Raw genomic sequence first — 13,719 nt, forward strand, 5'->3', positions numbered from 1 at the left:
CATACATGTCCATAATTATCCGCACATAGGTTTCCGGAACTCCTCGTTGTCTGAGGGCCACCCATATCAGATCTCGTGGTTGTCGATCGAATGCTTTTTCAAAATCAACCAATACCACATGCAAATCCTCCAAGGAATCTCGATGTTTTTCCATAATGATTCTTATACTCTGGATTGCATCTGTGGTTGATTTACCCGCAACAAACCCGCACTGGTCATCAGATAGCCTTATTATTTTTCGCAGTCGGCTACCCAAGACTCGCTCAACGATCTTCATGGTGTGTCACATCAGCTTAATCGAACGGTAATTATCACAGCTTCGAGTATCACCCTTTCCTTTGTATATTGGAAGAAGGTAACTTTCCCTCCATTGATTAGGCATTCGATCACCTCGTATAAGCTTGGAAACAAGAACCATGAGCCATCTAGACCCGATGTCTCCCATCTTTTTCCAAAACTCTGAGGGTATTTCGTCTGGCCCAACAGCTTTTCCCTTTTTGGAGTATTTTACAGCCTCACTAACTTCTTCGACTGTGACATCGGATACTTCGCTTAAGTTAGGTGAAGCTATTGGAAAGTGTAGCCTTGGAAATTGTTCATTTAGAAGTTCGTCACAGTACTGTCGCCACCTGTGGAGGATTTCGTCATTTTCCACAAGTAGTTGGCCTTGGGCATTGTTAATAAACTTCGGCGAACAGATCTCCTGAGCATTTCTTCTTCTTTGAGCGGCTATTTTGAAAATGGTTGCGCCCTTATTCACGTTTTGTCGTAGCTCTTGAATAGCACCAGCAGTCGGGGTAGAAATTTCATCTAGCTCCCGATATAGGTCTTCCGTATTCTTGGCTTGAATTTGGGCACATATCTTCTTCGCTACCAACGCTAGGAAATAACCTCGAAAACTGGTAAAAAGCGGGATTTTCGATTTTCTAACGGGAATATCTCACAAACGCGATGTGATAGAATTTTTCTGAGTTCGGATTCGAGCTCATCACATAAAAAACTTTTAGAAAAGTATATCTTGGTTTCTGTAACAAAAACCTTGTTGGCCATACTGAAAATAAAAAAAATGCGATTATAAGAGAAAGTAACGGGACATTTTGTTCTTCTCAATATTCTTGTTTTTTGATCCCCATTTTTATATGATGCGATTATACTTTTGCAAAGCATTGTATTTACAACATTCCGTTATTCTTTTGTTTCAGATTATAAAATTAAACAATTTCAGTTTATTGTTAAATTTCAAAGTGAAGTATAACACTGGTCAACAAAATTACAGTTCTTTTTTGTTACAGAAACCAGGGTATACTCTTCTATAGGTTTTTTGTGTGCTGAGCAGTCAGAAAAATTCGATCACATCACGTTTTTGAGATATTCCCGTTAGAAAATCGAAAATGCCGCTTTTTACCAGTTTTCAGGGTTATTTTTTAGCGTTTACTTATTTTTTTTTTTAAATTGAATTTGTAACAGTTTCTAAAAGAATTAAGTTAAGTCTCTCTAAATCCGTTTAAATCTTCCTCGAGAAATCATAACTTGAAATCAAAGTGTTTGGGGCATCTCATATTTATTTGCTTTTAATAGCAAATATCGAAAAGTTCTGTACCAATCGCTTTCAAATTTTGACACAATTCTTTTAGAAACTGTTACAAATTTAATTTAAAAAAAATAAGTAAACGCTAAAAAATAACTTTGAAAACTGGTAAAAATCGGCATTTTCGATTTTCTAACGGGAATTTCTCCAAAACGTGATGTGATAGAATTTTTCTGACTTCGGATTCGAGCTCAGCCTATAGAAAAGTATACCCTCTTTTCTGTAACAAAAACCTTGTCGACCAGTGTAATTAGCTCATGTCAAACAACTTGGATTATTAAAAGTATTGCTAATTTCATTTAGAACTCAATAGATAGAATGTACCTGTCAATTTTCTGCTACAAAATTTCAGTGCAAGAAAAAGTCCATTTTTCAATGTTTTATATATTAAATTGTACGAAATAATTTTTTTTTATAAAGCCTTAGAATGGTTAAAATTTGTTTCTTAAAAAAAATTTTCTTGCTCGCTAACGCTCGCAATTTATATCAACCAACTTACCACTCTTTGTACCTACAAAACTAGAGATGCCGCTGAACTTTTAACTACGAATTCCTCTCCTAAAAAATACTTAAAAAGGATATTGGCAAATTTTTCGCTTCTACACAGTTCAAATGGGAAACCGACGAAGTTACGAATACCAGAGTTACGAAAGTCAAAGTTACGCGAAACCGAAGTTACGAAAAACTAGGGTTACGAATTCTCAAGTTATGTTAAGCTGTGTAACATGTGATTTTTGGGTTGGCAACAGTTGCGAGGAACGATATGGAATTATGGAAATACAAACAAGAGATTAACATTTTTCTCATTGGTCAGAACTAGGTAAATGAGTAAAGCGAAAATGGGTGTTATTTAATCTTGTAAAATTTTGATTGAATAGGTATAGATATACATATATGGTTTTGTTTTTGTGAGAAGATCGCAAAAACGTTGAAATAGAAAAAAAAAACATAAGTATACTTATGTATGTTTGGGGGACATAATTGAAATTAACTTCTTATTTGTCCAACTAATATTGCACCTACGTATCGATATTCTCTTATTTATGTTTCCATAATTCCATATTGTTCCTAGCAATTGTTGCCAACCCAAAAATCACATGTCATAGCTCAACATAACTTTAGAATTCGTAACTCTAGTTTTTCGTAACTTCGGTTTCACGTAACTTTGACGGCCGTAACTCTGTCGCGCGTAACTCTGTTATTCGTAACTCCGTTACCATTTCAGTTCAAATGACTATTTGATCAAGCGGGATTTAGAATCGACTGCAGTTACATATAGTTGATACAAAGTTTTGTGATTTCTAAAAAAAAATTTTGTTTGGTCTGAGCTAAAATCAGACCCAAAGTCCATGTACAAGAATTTCACCTTGTTACAGGGCCAGTTAGGGGTATATAGATAAAAATATGAAAAAATTACAGGATTTTTTTTATTTATTTGGAGACGATTGAGCGGATGTCTTCATGAACTTTGTGTTAAGGACCACCCTAATATACATAGTGTATTAGAATGAATTCTTGTCCAATAAGCCTAGCATAAGAAACGGAGGGATCCACTAGAATATCGGAAATTCGCCGATTCATCATCAGGCATAAATCCAGTGCACTTTTAATTTTATTTAATTCACTTGCACTTAAAAAAAGCCAATATAGGAATTCTGGGACCCTGTGCTAAAGAGGTTGAATATTCGCGTGAAAACTTATTATAAAATTTCATAAATTAATTTTCTGACTCGGCCCTCGGAAAGGAGTCCTGTTTTTCCGGTCAAAATTGTTTTAATGTACTGCATAACATCACTACAAACTTATTATAGTTATTAGTTTTCACAGTTAATTTCTCGAAAATGTGATGTTGAACAAACAAAAATTTAATTTTTGCAATTTACAAGAGGATTACTTAGCAAATTGTGGTGCAAACAGTGGTCGAAGTAACACACCTACAGTTTTATTTAAAATTACACTTTCGGTATAAAAGTGACATTTTCATTTTGAATTACAAAAATTAAATGTTCATGAATTGATAACTCCTATAGTTCCTAAGGTCCCCATTCGTTAATAATGTTAAGTTGCCTACTTTGTGCTGAATTGCCGATGTATGAAAAATATTAAGTTTCATACTTTCAGGCATTCTATTTTGTAAAAATTAAATTACATTGCTTGTATTTTGGAGCCTGTATAACAAAAAAAACAAACAGCAATTCCACTGTTTAACAATTATTAGTTCAAATAGGTAAATGTTTGTTAGTGGAATTAAGATATCTGAATCATCAAACAATATAAAATGCACGACTGAACCGCACGTATTTTTTAAAAAATTGCTTAGAATTTTTGAGATTTTTATAAAAATTTAATTTTATTTTATAATTAATTTTCAAAGTAAAATTTTATGTTACGAAAACACCTTTTTTAATTGTTTCAACCCCTAAATAAAGCACGCCATTAGATTTCTTGTATAACAAAAAATTTTGGATTTTTTTCTTTTGTAAATGGAAATTTTCAATCATTAAAAAAAATAAAATGCACGACTGGGTCACACGAATTTGCTCTTAGAGTTAAAGTTGCTTTAATTTTTAAGACTTTTTATATAGAAATTTGAAAAAAAAAAAATAAATCGTTTAAAAAAAATAAAATAAAGTCTGAAATCAAATTGCCCTCCAAAACAAGTATGCAGTTTTGATTGATATATCTTTGATGCCGGATACAAAGGGGTTAAGTCAAAAAAATCGATTTTCGGATTTTTATTGGACTTCAGTCAGTTTTTTTTTCTCTTTCGTTTGGTCCTATCGCCATAATTCTAGCGTATCTCCTTCCGTTAGAAATGATTCGGTACAAAGGGTTTAAGTCAAAATTTTTATAAATTGTATGGTACTAACTGCGTAAGTTGACTTAACTCCTTTGTTTTTGCATTCAATTTTAATTTTTAAATAAAAAAATTGATCCTAAAGCGTTAAGTCAAGAAGAAGAAAAAAAAACGAAAAGCGATTTTTCTACAGTATTATATTATTTCAAAACGAATTTCCATCCACATTTAGTAATTAATCACATTAATATTTTCAACTTTCTTTTATAAATAAAACCTTGTTATCAATGTAAACAAAGATTTTTCTTGACTTAACACCTTTGGACCAAGTTTATTTTTGAAGATAAAATGGCTTTAAAGTGTTAAGTCAACACTTTTTTTAAAAAACGGTAATTTTCTGGTCAACAGCATATGGATATTAAAATAGATCTTATAAATGATGTTTCTGCATCATTACTTTTTAAAAATAATAATATTCAGATTTACAAACTAAAATTGAAACTTCAATTTCATTTTCCTCAAAACAACATTTTCTGACTTAACACCTTTGTACCCGGCGCCAAAGATATTAAGATGCATTTTTAGAAAAAAAAAATTTCAAAATCGTTAGAGCCGTTTTTTAAAAAACTAATTTTTTACCTATAAATAATTTTTTGGAAAAAAAGTTTTAAAATAAAATTGGTATTCCATTTTGTAGAAATCACTAATCAACATCTAAAACCAAAATTTAAAAAAAATTTAATGTCAGGTTTTCGAAAATTTTTTTAATAATCCAAAAATTATTTTTTTGGTTTATATATTTAAATTATATAAATGCTTCTTCACAAAAAGTTTCGTTGAAATCGAATAAGCAGTTTCGGAGATAATCGGATTTGAAAAAAAAAAACGGTTCTATGGCACCGTTAATAATGATTTTCGAACAAAAATTTTTTCATTAAAAGATAGACCTTAGCTTAGAACTAATTTGAATTTTTTAAACAAAATCGTTGGAGCCGTTTTCGAGATACATATTACAATTTTACTAAAAGCGGGTTTATGACAAGCACTGTTATTTTTGGTATAAAAAAAATTTATTCCAAAAACACCTCTGGAGAGTCTCCAAAAAATGCTATGTACCAAGTTTGAAGTCAATCGGTCCATCCGTTTAGGCTGTAGCTCCTTATACAGACAGACAGACAGACGGACTTCCGGGACCCACTTTTTTGGCATTGTCTACCATCGTAATGTCATGGAAAAATGTTATCTCAACTTTTTTTTTTTTTACGAATGCATAACTTGATATTATAGTACCTATATCGCAACTAAAAAATTGTAATGTCATCCTGAAGAAATTCTTCTTTTACTTAGGTATTAAAACAAAGTTTTCAGAAAATTCAATAATCCATCTTAAAAAAATTCATTTCTCAAAGAAAATTTTTAATTATATAGGTAATTGAACGCAAGCATACAATTTTATTAATCTTTTTTGTGTTTCGAGAGCTTCAATAATTTTCTAATTGTAAAACTTACAATCATTACAAAAACTTTTACCAACTTAAAAACCAAATAAATGACAACACTTAAAAACAAAATAACATCGATACTGTTCTCTTGCAAAATATTCATCGTCTTCAAAGGACTCTGCATATGAGGTGCACCTCTATGTCTTATCACATATTCAATCCAATAAACAGCATTCTGCCGTGCCGTTAGTGGTCGATCACGATAAAGTTCCGAAAATTTTCGAACTTTATTTCTATAGTTATCATTTTCCATTACTTCTAGGATTGCTTTTCTAAACTCATCCTTTGTCATAGTTGTATAATCAAGTGCAATTCCATGACCTTTAGCTTGTAAAGTCTCAGCATTTTTAAATTGATCAGCATAAACAGGCAAAGCTACCATTGGAACTTGATGGTATTCAGACTCTGTAACGCTTCCCTTGCCACCATGAGTAATAAAAAGTTTTAAATTTTTATGAGCCAATATATCATCTTGGGGTAACCATTTTCTAAAAAGGATGTTTGATGAGTTTCCTGGAAGTTCGTCAATGTCAAATTTCCATATGACATTGTACGGGAGGGTAGACAATATTTCATAAGTCATTCGTAGAAAATTTGGACCTAAATGATGAGCTTTAACATTTGATCCAAGACTAAAAAATATTACACCCTTGGGGGAATTTTCAAGGAACTTGAGAATATCCTGGAAAAATGAAAAAAAAAATTAGTGTTTTTCTAAAAAAAATTGTGTGTTGAATTCTGAACTAACCAATGGCAATGGATCTGGTTTGTCCTTAATTGTAATACCTCCAATTTCTACCATTCCTGGAACCAAAGGTCTTACAGGACCTTCACTAAAATGATGGTTAAAAAGAAGCAGCGAAACATTGTTCTGCATTTGTTTGAATGTTGGATATTTGTCAGGAGGAAAATATTCACTTCAAAGAAAGAAAATGAAAAAATTGATCGAAATTTTGAGGTCCGTCAAAAAAACTTACTTGTACTTCCTCTCATTAAAGAACTCCAACGATAACGAGAAAATTCGTTCACCAATATTCACCAAAAAACAATAAACACGATCAGAAAAATCCATTGGTTTTGGATCCATAGTCACATATGGTACAAATTCTGTATGAGTCGGATTTCCAATAAGTCGATTGAGATGTCCATAAGGCTGAAGCACCCAAGACAAAACTATTGGGCATTTAAAATGGGCTCCCAAACCGAATTGGTAATCATTAAATGCATAAAATTGCAGCAAAAGATCAAATTTATTGTCCTCTTTCATAAAACTGATAAATGCTGGATCATATTTGAATTGTGAATATTTGTCAAACATTTTTTTAATAAATACAAATGTTTTTATTGTTCTGATAAAAGGTGAAGAATCTTTCATATCATTTACCACTCCGTTGGCTTCAACTTTTGAAGTATCAAGAGTCTTTAAAAAGACATGTCGGTATCCAGGGTTCTTATCTTTAAGTGGTAACGATGTTATGACAGTTACATTGTGGCCTTGTTCGACTAAAGCTCGTACTGTGGCCATTTGTATAATTAAATGTGATGGACTGTAAGTTAAAACCATCCCGAGTATATTTGCCGCATTTGCACTGACAATTATGTGGGCAAATAAAACACAAACTGAAGCTATTTGGAGTTTCATTTTTTTTCGTTCTTTAACCACCGAGCACTGAAATCAAAATTAAACTAAAGACATGTGGATTATTTTTTAACAAAAGAAAACCAAATTATACCTATAATCTTGTTTTGTTTTTTTCTTTTCTGTCTGGTAGATTGTTTAACAAGAATGATTAATTTTTGTTTATAATTGATTGATCTTATCACTGTTAGTGAAATAAAGTACAATTTTGGTGAAATAAATATAAAAACCTTTATAATCTTGTTTCGAACTAGCGATATACTAATGTATTAAAATTTTTTTGTTAATTTGTTTATATTGTTTTAGACACTTTTTTGATCAAGTGATAAATTATACTTTTTTCTTATATTTTCTAATATAAATTTTACTATGAATTGCGAAATGAAAAAAAAGCTCTTAAAAAATTCAATTGATCAGGGTCATAGCTTTGATAGTGTTTTGGGATCTTTTATCTCTTAAAAAATTTAATTGATCAGGGTCATAGCTTTGATAGTGTTTTCGGAGGGGATTTGGTATGTTTTTTTTTTTTTTTTTTGAATTTTTAACAAATTTTAAAACTGCGCACGGATTCTCGATCGCTTAACTGTATTTAAAAAATAAAATGAAATTTCCAAAATTCACTGACTGAATTTTCAAAAAATGCTTATTTCTATAATTTTTTAAAACATTTTAAAAAAATCCAAAATTGCCTTACTGCAGATTGAACGTTACTGTGTAAAATAAAACAAAATTTCAAAAATTCATTAATGTCTGAAGAGAATAGCGTATGACAATTTAACAAAACGCACATAGGGGTATTTTGGTCGAAAAGCTGGACAAAAGTCGATTTTCTTAAAATCAAAATTTTGAATTAAATTTTTTACAAAGCGCATGGTAAATATACAAGGGCTCTTTTGAATTTGATGCACTTCTTTTTTTTTTTTTTTGTGGTAAAGTGTGTGATGTGACAAAACAAGTTCAAGTCAGCTGTTTATTTTCTGATTTTTTTTTTTTTTTTTTTATATTTGTGGTGATTTGGTGAGTATTGTTAGCTGTTAGGGGATTGATTGTAAGCGAGGGTGCATTTAAACATAAAATATTCAAATAAAAAATACAATTGCAGGTATGGAATAATAAATTAAAGAATAGTTATGGAAATATTAAATGTTTTTTGTTCAATTACATAAATGACAGTGGGAAAAGAGTCTGCCACACATAGATATTTGTATTGCTCTTTTTTTAGTCTAAGTGCTTTGTTATAGTATAATGTATACCCTACTATTCTACTTCAATACATAGATTTATGATAACTTTCACTATTCTTTTAATTTAATATCAAAAATTTGGGCGTGAATTTTTGCGATTAACAAAATATTTTGCGAATGAAATTTTCACTTTGAGTAAAAAACACTCATACGCCTTAGGTTTTTTTTACGGGTTTTTAACATTTTCCAGAAATTTTTGTTATTGAAATTGATGCATTTTAATTCACTAAGCCTAAAAATCACAATGGTTCCTTTCTAGAAGCTCTAATATTTTAGTTATTTTAATTTTTTCACATTTTGGGTGTATGAAATTTTATACTATTTTTTTAAGTTTTTCTTATCACAAGCGTTTTTAGAGTTTTTCAACTTATTTACTTAAAACCGCCTTTCATTGCATAAATAATAGCAAAAATAAATTGTTTTACTTCAAAAAATAATTTTGTTCAGGTTTTTTGTTCGAAATACTCCTATTAGTACACAGTACAGGTAAAATAGGCATTTATAAAAAAAAAATTGTTACACTCATGAAACTTGGCAAAAAGTTTGCTTTTGGGATAAGAACCAAGTACAAAAAAAGTCTATAAAAAAAAGTTATGTGGAAGGGTGTTTTTTTGCGTACAAGAGGGAGGAGCTGAAGGTCAAAAATATACTGAAAAAATTTTTTTGTTGAATATCATCATATGACACATGTTTTCAAGGTATTTTTTTGATGCTGAATCTAATGACATAAAAATAAAGTCAATACGATTGCTCTAAGAAAAGTTATTTCCGATTAAAAACCAGGGTGTTTGTTTTTTGACCTCAACAGGTAAAATATAACCGAAACCCATGTGGAAAACATGCTACACTGACAAAACTTGGGATTTAGGTTTAAGATAAAACAGGGACAAAGGATTCATAAAGTTTTTAAAAATATTTTGTGTGAAAGGGTGTTTTTTTGATAGGTTAAGTTATGTGTGAGAAAGGTATCATAACAGCTAACTTATATTTTATTAATTTTTAAAACTTGGTGAAATAGTTTTATAAGAATTAAGAATCTATAAAAAGTAAAAAATTATTTTGAGTGAAAGGGTGTTTTTTTTTCAAGAAATGACGAAATTCGGAATTAGTACCACAAAGACTGTGAAAAAATTGTTACACCAATGAAAATTGGTAAAAATGTTTCATTTATAAGAGAAAGCAAGAACTCAAAAAGTCTATGCAAATATTTTAGGTTAAAGGGTGTTTTTTTTGGGAAATAGGGAAAAATCCGCGATAAGTCCGATAAAATCAATGGTATAAATGGTACCCTTACGAAATTCATTAAATATGTTCTCTTTCCCATGGGAACTACGAATAATGTAAGTCTATAAATTTTTTTATGTGAAAGGGTGTTTTTTTTAGAAGTAAATAAAATATGGGTCTATTTGAAAAAGTGTGAAATACTAGAGTAATATTAGTGGGACCGTATTGATATTTAGCAATTATGTTACTTTTAAGATAACAAACAAGAATCTTAAGTGTCTATAAAAATATCATGGTTAACAGGGTGTTTTTTTGAGTGAAAAAAAAAATGATGGGTCACCCTAATGAAATTCGATAAAAACATTGATTTTGGGATAGAAAGCAAGAATAAAGAGTTTTAATAAAAAAAAAATTTGTGAAAGGGTTTTTTTTTTCGAAGAGACAGTAAAATCTGTAATTGTTCCCAAAAAGCCAATGATTCATTTTATTTATGGTTTTGATGACAAATTAAACATTTATAAGTAAGTTCTTACACGTTTTACGCGAATCATTGGCTTTTTGGGACCAATTACAGATTTAACAGTCTCTTCGAAAAAAACACCCTTCCACCCAACATTTTTTTATAGACTTTTTTTTGTACTTGGTTCTAATCCCAAAAGCAAACTTTTTGCCAAGTTTCATAAGTGTAACAATTTTTTTTTTTATTTCTTGATTTTATGTACTATTTTACCTGTACTATATGTGGAACGATGGTGTGAAGGCATAGGTTCAAAAATTTCAGGAAAAAACTGATGCAAATGGTGTGATGTGTGGCCTTTTTTTTTTGTAAAAATTTCCCGACTTCGTTAATTTTTACCTTCGCCCGTTTTTTATATTCAGGTTTATTTGCTTTTTTACACAGAAAAATGAAATAAGGCACTTGAGCGTGAGTGAATTTGCGTTTAACAAAAAGACTATAGGGTGGGGTAATTGCTTTTTTTCGTCAGTAGCGGAACATTTTCAAAAAAAAAAAACACATACAAAATCCTCTTTCAATACCTTCAATTAATCTCATATATAAAAAAATTTTTGCAGTTTTAACAAAATACAAGAAGAATTAAATCAGTCCCATCATGCTACGTGCTCGTTTTCAACTAAAAAAAAAAAACTCAATAAAAATGTACAAAATTCATTTTTCTATAGCTTTTTTTTGAATAGCTTTTTGTAAACATACTAAGAAAAAAGATCAGATCATCAACAATCAAGCTTATATGCTCCACAAAGTGGATGACTTCATTTTAAGCGAAAGTGTAAGCAAAAAGTTCACATAGCTTTATTTCATCTTATAAATGATGTGGTTGAAATAATAGTGCCAAAAATTTAAATTTCATTAATTTTTTTTATCAATAGTTTTTTGATTGGACTTGCAACTATTTTCGACTTTTAAAGGTGAAAAGGTCACATTTTAACATGCGGTTTAGGTTTGTAATAGGTAACTTGCAATCAGGGTGATCTGCATAAGACACGACAAAAAAAAAGTTTGTGACCGGAAAAAATTAGATATATGGAAAAGAGAACCAGCTCCTCCCATTAAGGTGGACAGGAAAATTATCTAAAGAAAATGTTCAAGAAAAGCTTAGAATTTTGAATTAATTTTGTTTTTTTTTCACATTTTAAACCTGAAGTTTTAAACCTTGTCCCACAGTTAATAATTTTTTTGGTACCCTTTGATAATTCACCAGACCATCTAAATCGGGCAATTTGCCCAGTGCTTTTTTTTACGATGGCTTAATTCATTTATTTAATGGCTAAAACTAGTGTCAAAATATGGAGCTGGACGAGATTGAGGATTTATAACACGGTGCGACACTGAAAATACACCCGAGAAATAACATAGTGTAGGCTGTTCGTATGGTCGAATAATGCATACAAATATTTTTGTTATATTTTTGGAACCCTCTATTTTTTTTTTTTTACAAAAAACCATTTTTACAGACCTTACGATATAATCTATCAATATTTCAGTCATTTTTATAACAACTCTCAATATGTTATATGTTTTTGGAAAGAGGATTTCCAGACCTTTTGAATGATGTACATAAGTCTATTGTTTAAACAAATTAAGTGTAGGTTTTCATCCCACAAATCTTGAAAAAGTGATTTTTTTCCCAATTTTTTCAACTTTACCCAATTTTTTTTGCAAAATAAAATAAACAAAAGAATAAAATAAGGTTATATTCTGAAAGAATATACATTTAGGCACAAATTGGCGTATTTTTTTATTGAATTTGACCAAAACTGCGGAATCTATGCTATTTTTTCGTAAATAGAAAATGTGGCTTTTCATGATGTGAATTGCAAGGTGCACAATAGGGTGTTCGTTATTTTCAAATAATAAGAATTTCTATGCTCCTAGGATCTTATATGGTTGGAAATAAACTAAAAAAAATATTCCCCAAGTTTCAAGTCTCTAACTTAATTCTAACCCGTGCCGCCAAGCGGTTGAAATATCTTATGGGAATAACATGGGGTTTCTTGGACCTTGTTCGATCAATTTTAAATTCCAGCCAAACAATTCGTTCAAAAAATTTAAAACTTTACAGACTCAAATTTAATAAGTTTAGCTATCATGTGAAAATTTTTCAGATTTTTAATTGTTATAATTTTAGAGATTTAGCTTGGTAAAAAAAGTCATTTTTTCAGACTTTTTCAAAAATCTCTTTTTACCCGTTTAATGTCAAAAAATTAAAAAACATACATTTTTATTCACAAATAAGCGTTGTATGTATATTTATTATAATTATTATATTTATTATAATTAATGTTAGGATAAACATCGATTGCATCCCATCAGATGACCGGATGATGTCATGTAGGTCAAAAAATGATTTTTTTTACGATTTCTGTTAAAAGGAAGAAAAAAAAATACTTATAAAAGTTGTAGATTATGAAAAGATCAAGATATCGTAGATTTGAATAAATAAATAAAAAAAAAAATAAATAAAAAAGATCTACAGTTCTTACTTCGATTATTTTTACATAAAATATTTTTTTTTTTAAATGCCAAAAACAATTTTCTATTTCTTCTTTAAAGGAAAATTGTACAATTTTAATAAAAAAAATTGGAAAAATGTAACGTTTTTAGTTCTTATGTAAGTAATCTTTGATTTTGTTTAAACCAAAATATAAATTTTACAAATATCAAACGTTTTTGAAAAAAATAATATTTTTATTTCCGTTATATGAAAGTAACCGTTAGTTTTGGTTCTAAAAAATATTATAATTCGGTGATGTTAAATTCCATAAATTAGAATCTCCCAAACTATTATCTACCATTTTGAAAGACAATCGCTCCAGAGACTTAGACTGTAGGTAAATATTCAAAAAATATGTTGAAACAATAATGGGCCATATGAGATTCCTTCAACATGAATTTTCCGGGTTGATCGATCATAACCTACAATACAACCTTACCATTGCATTTTAAATGCGTTTTTAAAGAAAGCTAATCAAAATTCATGAACTTATTTTCCGCCCTCCTGAGATATATGATTCGAATTAATAAAAAATCACATGAGTGCAAGTCTACTTCTTCTGTTTCCTTATTTTTCTTTTTAAATCTCGACTTAAATGGAAAAAAACGTGACTTGATGTAAGACCATTCAAAAAGCTGTTCACTTTTTGGTCTTTCATTTATGCAAACATTTATTGAAGGATTAATTCGAATCTTAAAAAAAAATTCATTA

General features: G+C 29.8%; 1 protein-coding gene across 1 annotated transcript in view; it reads left to right on the plus strand.

Moving 5' to 3' along the window:
• The window catches only part of LOC129913467 (cGMP-specific 3',5'-cyclic phosphodiesterase), a 184,674-nt gene that overhangs the window by 151,249 nt on the left and 19,706 nt on the right, over positions 1-13,719 (plus strand). The window lies entirely within an intron of this gene.

The sequence above is a fragment of the Episyrphus balteatus genome, chromosome 3, assembly GCF_945859705.1.
Source record: "Episyrphus balteatus chromosome 3, idEpiBalt1.1, whole genome shotgun sequence".
NCBI lineage: Eukaryota > Metazoa > Arthropoda > Insecta > Diptera > Syrphidae > Episyrphus > Episyrphus balteatus.